Source organism: Parasteatoda tepidariorum, chromosome 2 (assembly GCF_982258835.1).
Source record: "Parasteatoda tepidariorum strain Cologne lab strain chromosome 2, Ptep-v5.0, whole genome shotgun sequence".
NCBI lineage: Eukaryota > Metazoa > Arthropoda > Arachnida > Araneae > Theridiidae > Parasteatoda > Parasteatoda tepidariorum.
In genome coordinates this window covers 58864379-58876702 of record NC_141756.1, presented here as the reverse complement: position 1 = coordinate 58876702, position 12324 = coordinate 58864379, and the positions used below count along the sequence as shown (strand labels likewise).

At 28.8% G+C, this 12324-nt stretch overlaps 1 protein-coding gene across 1 annotated transcript in view; it reads right to left on the bottom strand.

Moving 5' to 3' along the window:
• The window catches only part of LOC107446299 (uncharacterized), a 42908-nt gene extending 31102 nt beyond the window's left edge, over nucleotides 1-11806 (bottom strand). The window contains exon 1 of the mRNA XM_043041220.3: nucleotides 11678-11806. The gene's annotated coding sequence lies outside the window, so the exon portion shown is untranslated. The remainder of the gene's footprint in view (nucleotides 1-11677) is intronic.
• Nucleotides 11807-12324: the final 518 nt, after the last annotated feature.

Below are 12324 nucleotides of genomic sequence, written 5' to 3'. Positions count from 1 at the left end.
AGATCTCCACTCTTTCCTCCTGTGAGCTCTAACTTGACACCACTCTTGTCGTAAACAGCAGTGGTTTGGAGTGAGAGGAATGCAAGCTACAAGGCGCCTTGCTTGGAGCTGTACTTAAAGTAGCCGATTTGTAAACGTTGTGTCACTGCAGTGCCAACTGCAGCTCGAATCTTTGATTCAGACCGCTGTTTGACCATTGAGTCTAACAATCATACAGTGGTGGCTAAGAGGATAGAGCCGTCTTCTTCCAATGAAGTGAGCTAAGTTTTAATTCCAGTGATGACCGGTTGATACAAATTCCTCACCCGGCTCGCATCGACCACAGTGCTGACGTAAAATATCCTCAGTGGTTGACGGATTATGTGCTAGAGTCTCCTTGCCGCCAGGATTTTATAGCTTTCCTTTCCATGTAACTCAAATGCGGGTTAGCTCCATCAAAAAGTCCTCCACGGAGGCAAATTTCTCCCAATACCTGATTCAGGAGTTCCTTTGTCTTCTGGTTTAGGTTTGAAATTACAAGGCTACGGAGTTGAACATCAGTAGTCGTAGACGCAAAATATTGGGTCAGCTGTTCAACGACGGTTATAAAATAAAATCCTGCACAGTAGGGCCGGGATATCCTGGTTGGTAGGGAGTTGGACTCGTGTTCGTGAGAACGGGAGTTCGAATCCAGCCAACAGAGGAATCCCAGTGTATTAAATGGAGACTGATGCAAGTTAAATCTGTCTTCCAAGTTACCATAACAAATCAATACCTCTGGATGTAATGATCCAGGAGTTCTCTTGTCTTCCGGATTGGGCTCAAGATTTCAAGGCTATGTAGTTGAACATTGATAGCCGTAAACTCAAAATTTGGGTCGGCTGTTCAACTCTGGTATATAGTACCATGCACAGTTGATACGTTTCTCCCCAGTCTTTCTGCAATATCGCGGAAGGAAATTTAACCTTCCCGCTGCCTTATTACACGACATATTACAAGTTCATAGTCAGTGGGCTGTTGATAATGGCTTCTTCGTCTTCTTAAAGGCATTCTTAATTCACGATGTCAAAATTTAACAAAAAATAATGCTTGCGAACTGCAGGAGACGCATTTAAAGTAACCCAGATTTGCGCGTTCACTGTGACTCAACTAGTGCAAAACTTACTAAATTTGAGTAGACATCCTCTTTTAGTCGTATAAACAAGCCTGCCAAATTAATTTATCTTGCATAATCCTTCTTGGTGTTGATTTTTTTCCGCCAGTGTGTGTTATAAAATTTGGAAAATGCGGTTAAATTTGGAAGGTCTATGATGATACTTCAGAACATGGCATAGAAACACTTTATTGAGATAAATTTACTTTTCAGATCTGTATTTTTTTTAAATTTTTTATTTTTAGCTAAATGCGTTTTTTACAAGAACTATATACATATGATTGGTAAAACCAAAATTTCCATGTGAGCGGAAAAATTTCCAAAATGATTGATTTTAATATAGCATATTTTGGGTTTATTAGCCAGAATTGTGTTCATCTTTCATCAGAAATGTCATCAATATTGAAAAGACCACATTGTACTGTAATTTTACCAGATTTTTTTCTCCACGTATTTTATCTCAATATTATTTTAAAATTTTATTTGAAAAAATGCTCAAGTTTTCAATAAAATAAATGGTATAAAATAATATATAAAATACAATATTTAAAACATAATATATAACATATAATATATAAATATAATATGTAACATATAATAAAATATATTATATAAAATAGTTGCTAAATCAAGAAAATCTAAAATAATTTAGTAATATTTTGAATGCATTTTCTTTAAGGATAAAAAAATAACGTCGGAAGATTACTCACTATCATTTATCTATCAGTTAAATTTGAAGCGAAATTAATCAAAACAAATTTAATAATAATATCATGTTAAATTTTTAATTCTAAGACGCATTTCAGACTCTAAAACAAAAGTTGCACAATGTGTTTATTACAAATAATATTTATACGATGTACTCTACTAGTAAACATTTAGTGAATGTTTACTAGTAGAGTTTACTGAGTTAAGCTTTAATGACTTTTATTTGAAAATGTTCATGAATGTTCATGAATTAATTATGTTCTTCGTTAATTTATGTAAAAATGGACGACTTTTGTATCTGTAATTAGTTTTAAAAAGTGTCATAAAAAGTAATTTATGTTAAAGCAGACGACTTTTGTATGCATTACTATTATCATTCTAAAAAGTTTGCGTTACAATAAACAGAATACGTTTGCATCAATTATCTCGCTGTACTAAGAAATCGTAAAGGCAGCCTCTAACACCGACACCTATGTTTTGGGTGTTCATAAATTGAAACGTTATCGTTTTTTACCGGTAGCGTTTGAAAAGTCTGTATTACAAACAAAGGCTTTTGTATTAATTAGCATTTTAAAATATTATTTTAAAAAGTTTGCGTTACAACCAAAGAGTTTTGTATCAATTATTATTTTAAAATATCAGTTTAAAAATATTGCGTTCTATCCAAAGTCTTTCGCAGCAATTTTTTAAATCTAATTTTAAAAAGTTTATGTTAAAGCAAAATATATTAATTATTATTTTAAAACCTCATTGCAAAAAGTTTGCTGTTGTTAGAGCAGACGACTTTTATATTTATTAGCATTTTAAAATATCATTTTAAAATTGTTGTGTTACATCCGAAGGTTTTTGTAGCAGTTATTATTTTTAAAACATCATTGTAAAAATTTTATTTATATTATAACAGATGATTTTTGTACCTATTATTGTTTTAAAAATCATTGTGAAATGCATGAAAGCGGAGTCTTGAAATTTACTAAAAAATGAATTCATCTTTTGGGGAAAACTGTAAAGTGAGTGGAAGAAAAGTATTTTAGTTTTCTTCGAAAGATCGAAAACACTTCAGTTAAAGTTCAAGAAACTCTTTGAAACTTAAATTGCTAGTCAAAAGTTTCTCCGTTTTGATATAAAAACATAAAAAATGCAACAAATCAATGCCCAGTTCAAAAAATATATTTTCATTGTTTATTATTATGCTATGAGGACAATTTAATTTTAAAATAATAATAATTAACGCTTTTTTTCACATTATATTAAAAGGCTTTTACATAGCTCTATTACCAATTTTAAGATAAACAACATAGTAATTGTCTTCTAGCGTTACTTTTTATTAAGTGAGGTAATTTAAAAGTTTTTCTGTGCAAAAAAATCGATTGATAATAAATTAATATATCCTCATTTATCTTAAGTTAATTTTTAATACTTTCTATTGATTTCTCAAGTTTACTGAGTTAAATTTTATTTTGGTAAACACGATAACAAATAATATTTACGTCAACTTGATTGTTTACTTCATCGGATTATAATATTGAGTTACGTTTTAACTTTTGACAGGCATGCAACTTATTAAGATTTTACCTATTCTTATCATTCTTTTTTGTTAATTAGGCACTATATTTTATCATATAGAATCAATCATTATGAGTCATTATCATCAATCATTATGAATGAATACATTTTAATTAATGATAATAAATATAATAGAAAATAATCGAGAGTAATTTTTAATCGAAAAAGAAAAATGGTCCCTCTGATTTATTTTGAGATTTAATAAGATATCTGTTCCTTACTTTTTCGATTTTAATAGATCTATAGAACATGTTCCCATTTAGAATTAAGACACAAATAATTGATCTGAGAAATTTAATACCCATGTTATGAATTTCTGCCTGACCAACAGATGGCGCTGTAATTATTCATAATGCTTATGAATATGCGTCACTCGGATGACAGGCAATGAATTGAAATAGAAGGCTTATGGGAAAGTCTAACAAATATCACACCTTCATTATTCCTTGTTTTGATTGTTTGCATTATTAAATTTGGTTATTGTAAGTTTGACCTGCTTTTCATTGAAGCATTCTACACTGAACTATTTTGCAGTAGCCATAATGAGAATGTTATATTTTTTCCTAATACGACATAATCATTATGCTGCATTTAGAACCTAACAATTAATCAATTATATCAATTGAATCAATTAACATAAATCAGTTGAATCAATTAATATCAATTAAAAATGAGTCCTTTCACATTTATAGTAGAGGAAGAAATATAGGCTAAATATTTTATTTTTAGATATAACGAGTTACATTAGTTGTTTTTAAGATGTTTTTATACGAATAGAATAAGCATCAAAGGACTAAAATTTATGAGGTTTTTTCACTGGATGAAAAATTGTCATAACTTAACTTTCCGAAAGGTTCAACACAAAATCACACGATTTCGGTGAGATGGGTGTCAAAAAGTGGTTTTAAATAAAAATTTTAAAATTTTTTTTCACAGCTTTGTAATATTTTTGAAGTGTTTATATTGTACCGTATTTTTGTACTTTCTTTTTTCCGTATATATACTGTATCCCATTTTTGTACTTTCTTTTCACTTTTGTATTTATACCATAGCTCATTTTTTAAATTTCTTCCATTTTTAATATTTATTCGTATAATATTTTTGTACTTTCTTCTCTTTTTTATACTTATAACGTAGCTCGTTTTTGTACTTTCTTTTGTATTTAAACAGTAGAACATTTTGTTCATGGCGTGTATGCAATAAAATCATGTCATTTAATTAATGATCTAGTTTTATTGCATCTAAAAGTACACCGTAAAGTTTAATTAAAATTAGGAATTAACAAAGACTTCTCATCCAATTAAAAACATAAAATATTAAAACTATTCCGCTGCATAAAACATATTTTATAAAAGCTAATCTTAGTAACGTAAATATTATGCATTTTATTAAGTGAATCGGAATTATTTCACTATTCAATTACTCAATGAATTTATTAAGTAATAAATTATATTCACAAATAATTAATACTGTTCCATCATCGGTGATAGAATTATCACTGTACTGAAAGAAAACATAATTTATGGTGATTATTGATGATTAAATGATGACTTTAGTTGAATTAAATCAATTGGTAGAACTATACCTTTTTTAAAATGCTGAATAAAGAAATACATCAAGTTGAAACAACAAATTTCGTATTCAGTCGTATTGAAAATGCTCACCCTCAAGTGCTCGTTAAGCTCTCGTAATTAATATTATTTTTCCTTCCTTCTATGATGTTATTAATAATTTTAATTACGATTAGATTAATAATTAAAATAGTCTCTAAAACGGTTCATATCATAAATAAATTTGTCTTAGAGCATACATTTTTCTTTCACAACTATTTTTTTTTATTTTTTGCTATTATTTCTCAATTGTTTTTAATATTTTTTATTGGAAGAATTCCTTTTCTGGTATTGTTTAAATTTCATCCTTTCTAATGTAATTTTAACTTCCTACAGACTTTATTTTAGCACTAATTATGCGCTTTTTCATACCATGTATTTAACAATTTAAGTTGCTTTCAATTGTTTATTCTTATAGCCTGCAAAAAATAGTTAAATTTCAGCTCAGTAATGACATCTTTGGTTAAAAAGAAAACAACAGCATATTTTTGGTGAACATAACAAAAATATGCGGTACTTAAACCATTTATTTGGTAATTTTTCTTTTCATATAGTAACGGTTCCCCGAAAATTCCAGTTTTCAAAATTATAGTTCTTATTACCACACATTTTGTGAAAAATACAAAAACTGAATAGTAAATTTGACCGAATCTATAGTTTTTATACCATACTTTAAGGTACCATGGTAAAATTACCAAATTTTACTACATTTATCGAATTTTATCGCAATTTAAAATCATATTTTATTGTTAATATCACCTGAATCATAACCAAAGCTCTTCGGTAAAAAATACCGAGCTTTTTGGTTCTCCCATATAGCCAGAAATACGAATAAAAATGAGCATTTCATAATGTTTCGCACTAAAAAAAAATTCTTGCATTCGAACACCAAAACAAACCCATTACTTTACCCCAAAGTGGTGTTTCACTACGCTTAATACCCAAGGATGATTCCTGATGTTGTAAAACACCTAGAATGTTTCTTACACTACTTGTTATAAAATAACCGCAACCAAACACCATGTTTGCAATTCAGTAGCACTAAACTCAGTCAGAGGGCTGTAGTCATTCAACACTTTCGTCCTCAGCCCTTACCTACTCAGAGAATCAGTCCAAAATCAAAAGCCATCTATCAAAAAATTGGAGAATCCCCCCCCCCTTTCATAACTGGTATGCGGCCAAGGAACCGGGCTCTTCACTTGTTCTTATAGGTGATAGAGCGTCTCAAACAGCAATTTCCAGAATGGCAAGTGGACACACGAATAGTCTCTCGTACTTTGAAGGAAGAAAGACTTATGCAGTTTGCTCCAAATGTGAAGCCCAGCAGGCCTCTGCCGAACATATCCTTGACTACTTGGGCCTTTCCAAGGAGGACTTATACCCTACTCCACTTCTTGTCATCGACATTTTGAGGGTCAACAACCTATTGGATCTTGTCTGACTCCGTCAGACAATTGGAGAATAAGGAACAACAACAACAAACTCAGTCATGTTTAAAATTCAGTTGCACTAAACTCAGACATGTTTGCAATTCAGCAGCACTGCTTTACCCTAAAGTGGTCTTTCAATACGCTTAAAAACCAAGGAAATTCCTGATGTTGTGAACCACCTAGAATGTTTTTGAACTACTTGTTGCAAAGTAACTAAAACCAACCACCATGTCTACAATTCAGTAGCACTAAACTCAGTCATGTTTGCAATTCAGTAGCACTGTTTTACCCCAATGTGGTATTTCACTGCGATTAAAACCCAAGGATGATGCCTATTGTAGTGAAACACCTAGAATGCTCTTTACACTATTTTTTGTAAAGTAACCGCAACCAACTACCATGTTTGCAATTCAGTAGCATTAAACTCAGTCATGTTTGCGATTCAGTAGCACTGCTTTACCCCAAAGTGGTGTTTTACTACGCTAAAACCCAAGGATGATGCCTATTGTAGTGAAACACCTAGAATGTTCTTTACACTACTTTTTGTAAAGTAACCGCAACCAACTACCATGTTTGCAATTCAGTAGCATTAAACTCAGTCATGTTTGCGATTCAGTAGCACTGCTTTACCCCAAAGTGGTGTTTTACAACGCTAAAACCCAAGGATGATGCCTATTGTAGTGAAGCACCTAGAATGTTCTTTACACTACTTTTTGTAAAGTAACCGCAACCAACTACCATGTTTGCAATTCAGTAGCATTAACCTCAGTCATGTTTGCAATTTAGTAGTACAGCTTTACCCCAAAGTGATGTTCCACTACGCTTAAAACCCAAGGATAATTCCTGATGTTGTGAAACACCTAGAATGTTTTTTTGCATTACTTGTTTTAAAGTAACAGTAACCAAATACCTCGTTTGCAATTCCGTAGCACAAAACTCAATCATGTTTGCAATTCAGTATCAGTAAAATTTATAATTACAGTAAGATGTGATACACAAAAGATAGAGTAAAGTTATTTTATACGAGACAATATAAAGCAAGAATTAGTAACTTAGGTTAAATACATGTACAAATTCTTAATATAAAATTAGTTTGTAAATCAAACGTAAGCGTAGCATAGAGAGAATATTAAGACTAATTTGAACTAGGCTTAACAGACCAGGAATCTATCTATATTATATAAAACGCTAATACGTATGTATCAATAAAACCGATGATATTTCTTTTCTCGCGTTGGCAACAGTTTTCATTTTTAATTGATAGGATTCGGCGCGCAAGAGCACGTAGTGAGCATCATATGGCTAAGCTATATTATATAAAACGCTAATACGTTTTAATTGATAGGCTTCGGCGCGCAAGAGCACGTCGTGAGCATCAAATGTCTAATCGGGTGAATTCTCACCGAATTATCAAAAACATTCTCACAAAATTATCTTCATCGAAGCCGATGCTTTACATCCGGCGTTCAGTACTATTTCATATTGTTTTACAACACATGGTTTTAGCCCTCTGGTGGGAAAGACTTTAAAACAAAACTTACAACAGTTACTTTTCTCAACAACTGAAATTTAGAATAGTGTGATTAAGAAAAATATGCGAACTGTTTTCAATTTCAAATTAATATTGAAATGCACAGGTTTAGAATTTTCTACAGTGAAAAGTTTTCGGAACTTCAGTGTTCAAAAAAGTATACAAAAGCTAGACGTTAAGAACGTATCCAATGAGCGAGCAAAGCGAGCATCGGATTGCGAAGAAATCCGAAATGAACTGAGAAAGCAGTTCTGGGGGTTGGCGAGCGGGGGGCGAAGCCTCCTAGTACTCCTTTATTTTTTTAACGAACGAGTTAAAATATAATAAATAGTTTAATAATGTAATTTAGTAATTTTATTAGTCTGTTGCGTTATTTTAAGTAGTTTCAGACATTTGCTATTCTCTTCTTCTAACTTTTCTAAAAACATGAATTATTTATTTTTAAAACATGCTGCATTTGTTCCAATTTGATGAATGGGAGTTATTTTTATTAATTCTTTTTTTTAGCTTATTTTTATTATAATCTTGCTTAGTTACTTACTTATTCTATACACATTCCAACAACAAATATTAAAATTAAATGATTTCTTTTTAAGCTTTAACAAATTTTTAAATTTTTATTTAGAAAAAATGCAATAATTCTTTTTTAAAAACATTAAAATATAATTAAAATTTTTTTTGCAAAAATCTTTGTGCCAAATTTTCTAAAATATTTTTCAGAATGGGAATTGCAAAAATTTATTTAATTTCTCTTAACAATTTACGAAAGAAGGACCACCATTTTCCACCAGAAGGACCACCAAAAAAATCGATAAATTAGCGTACTGCATGGTTATGACTTTTCTAGTAAAAAAAACAACAACATAATTCTGGTTACTAAAACCATAATATATGATATTCAAACCATTCATTTGTTTTTTTTTCTTTCTTGTTTATATAGAAATGGTTTAAAAGAAACTTTGGTTTTTTAAATTATATTTCTTAATACCACATATTTAGTAAAAATTACAGAACAGAAAAGTAAATTTAATCGAATAAATGATTTTTATGCCATGCTCTAATATATATCATATAAATATCAAACTTTACCGCATTTAACACATTTTATGACATATTATAAAACTATACTTTATTGTTAATTTTACTAAAATTGTACCAAAGCATTTCGATAAAAATTATTGCGATTTCTGGTGTGGTGACGCTAGAAACAAGGTAAATATTACCATATTCTGGTCGTTTTATCTGGCATTTTTTGTTCTGATAGTTTAAATGCTTTTCTCAGTTATTATCTTGAAAATCACTCTGCATATAGAATTTATTCGAAGAAACACTGCACATTGCACATATGCAATAAAGATAACTTTTTGCCATTCACAAAAATTTGAAACTTATTTTTGCCAATATACAAAAAAAATCACAAAATTTTGTTAACTTTGGATAATTTTCATAAGAATATATTTTTTTCTTTCGTCTAATTTACACTCATGTTTCTCAAATAATTCAGCTAGAAATGTAATGCAGTATTTTATAGAGTCACATGTTTCTGTTATACATTATTCACGCAAATCTTCTTTAGAATAATTAAGTAATTTTGTTGTATACTTTAAATGTTGTTATTGTTTATTAATATATTTTTTAGTAACTGAGATTTCGAAAGATTTTAATTTAAACAAATTTTTAAGGCACAGAATATTTTTTAGCATTTTAACCTTAACTTTTAAATGAAAAGAAATATCAATACCGTGAATAATTTTTGCCAAAAATAATACATAAATACATAAATTGAAATATGCATTTTTTGCAAATAGCACAACAAATTATCAAAAAAATTTTTAATTGCAAAACAGATAAATAGATGCTCCTGAAAAACAAATTTTCTTTTATCTTTTGTTTCGTTCATTTTTTTTTGAAAAGAAAACACAAAAAGAATTAAATCATTTAAAATGTCAATTACTAAAAAATAAATTATTGAACAATAACAATATTTAAAGTAGATAACGAAATTATTAAATAAGTTAAAAAAATTTCAGAAAAAGAGTTAACGTGGACGACGTATAGCAGAAACTTAAGAACCTATAAAATACTGCATTAGTTTTCTAGCTCAATTAAGAACCTATAAAATACTGCATTAGTTTTCTAGCTCAATTATTTGAGAAATATACAGTATGAATTCGACAAAAGAATAAAAATATTATTCAATAGAAACTATCCAAAGTTAATAACCTTTTTAAAATTTGTTTTTGTATATAAATAAAAATAAATTTTAAATTTTCGGAATGACAAAAAATTATATTTTGTATCATATACACATGTGCAGTCATCTAATGAATTTACCAAGATTTCTTATTGAGATTTCTAAGATTTCCTTTTATTATCCCACTGAGAAGAAAAATTATGGTTGAAACTACCAGAATATTGTAAAGTTAGTAATTTATATTTTTGTTATTGACACTTCGAACGATTTTAATTTAAACATATTTATGATGCATGAAATTTTTTTTTTTTTTTTTTTTTGCGTTTTAACCATAAGAAGAAAAATCAATACTGTGCATAATTTTTTCCAAAAATATAAATTAAATATATAAATTCAAACATACAGATTTGGGTGATAGCTCAAAATATTGTCAAAATTTTTTCTTTAAATTGTATAATGGATGCTCCCGGAAACAAAATTTCTCCTCTTTTTGTTTCCTTCTTTCTTCTTGAAAAAAGGAAAATGTGAAAAGTATTAAATAAAAATCATTTGAATTGTCGATTACTAAAAAGTGAGTTGTTAAGCAATAACAACATTTAAATTGTATAACTAAATTATTTAACTTGTTAAATATTTTCTGAAAAAAATTAATGTAAACAATGTAAAGCAGAAACATAAGAACCTATAACATACTACGTTACATTTCTAGCTCAAATATTTGCGACTCATAAGTGGGGATTTGACAAAAGGATAAAAAATATAATTAAATGAAATTATCAAAATTGATAACATTTTTATAGTGTTTTTTTTGCATATTAACAAAAATAAATTTTAAATTTTTGGAATGAAAAAAAAACTATATTTAGTATCGTGTAGGCACTGTATCTCTTGTAATGAATTTCCCAAGATATCCCGCTATTTTTCGACTAAGAAAAAAAGTAAGGTTAAAACTACCAGAATATGGTAAAATTAATAATTTATTTTTAGTAATAGACATTTCGAACGATTTTAATTTAATGAAATCAAGGATGCATGAAATATTTTTTTAAATGTTTTAGCCATAACTTTTGAATAAGAAAAAATCGATATCGTGCATAATTTTTAAAAAAATATACAGTTAATATGTAAATTCAAACATGCAGTTTTGGTTGATAGCACAAAACAATTGTCAACATTTTACCTTAAACGGCAAAACAGATATGCTTTTGAAAAAGAAACCTTCTCCTCTCTTTCTTCTTTGAAAAAAGGAATTAAAATTAAATATTATAATTTTTTGAAAATAACTAATTCATATATTAAAATAATTAATTACTTTTTAAAAAAACTATCTTTTTTTTAAATGAATTATTTAATTTAGTTTAAACACTTTAAAGTCAATAAATTTAAAAACGTAAATTTTAAAACTTTCAAACTTTCGAAAGAAGTTGGTATTGCATAGTATAATTCTTTCGAAAAAATTTGTGGAAATTTATTTTAAGAATTGATAATAAAAGAATGTTCACTTACCTATGTCGTCAAAGTGTATCGTCAAGTCAATGATGAAGGCGGATAGTGTCGATCCCTTTGGCGGGGGATACACTATATAGAAGATGAGAGTTTTGCGTGGGCGTTCTGCTCTCCCATCATGATAATTATGAGGGGGGTGAACTCAAATTGCGCGCCCTCTTCTATCAAATCTGCTGACCATTGCGCACATTCGAAGCGCTCTCATTCAAATTTTATTTCTTACATCTAATGTCGCTTTGAGAAGGAAAAAATAAGGGAAAGGGGAAAATAATGACATTCGGTTGTTTGCAAAGCATTGAAAAGATTGTTGCAAAGTAGAATCTTTTTATGCTTGAAAATTTAAATTAAGCAAAATTTAGGTCTTATTAGAATGTAGAAATAGTGACTTTATTAATATTGTAGATATAATAACTTAAATATAATAACTTACATAAAATAACTTTTTATATTTTAATTTCTTACTAATTACAGTATAATTTTATTTCTATATCTAATGCTGTTTTGAATTTGACTAAGGGAATAACAATGACATTCGGTTGATTGCAAAGCATTGAAAAAATTGTTGCAAAGTAGAATATTTTTATGGTTTAAAGCTTAAAATTAAAGGAAATTTCGGACTTATTTGATTGTAGAAAGAGTAACATTAC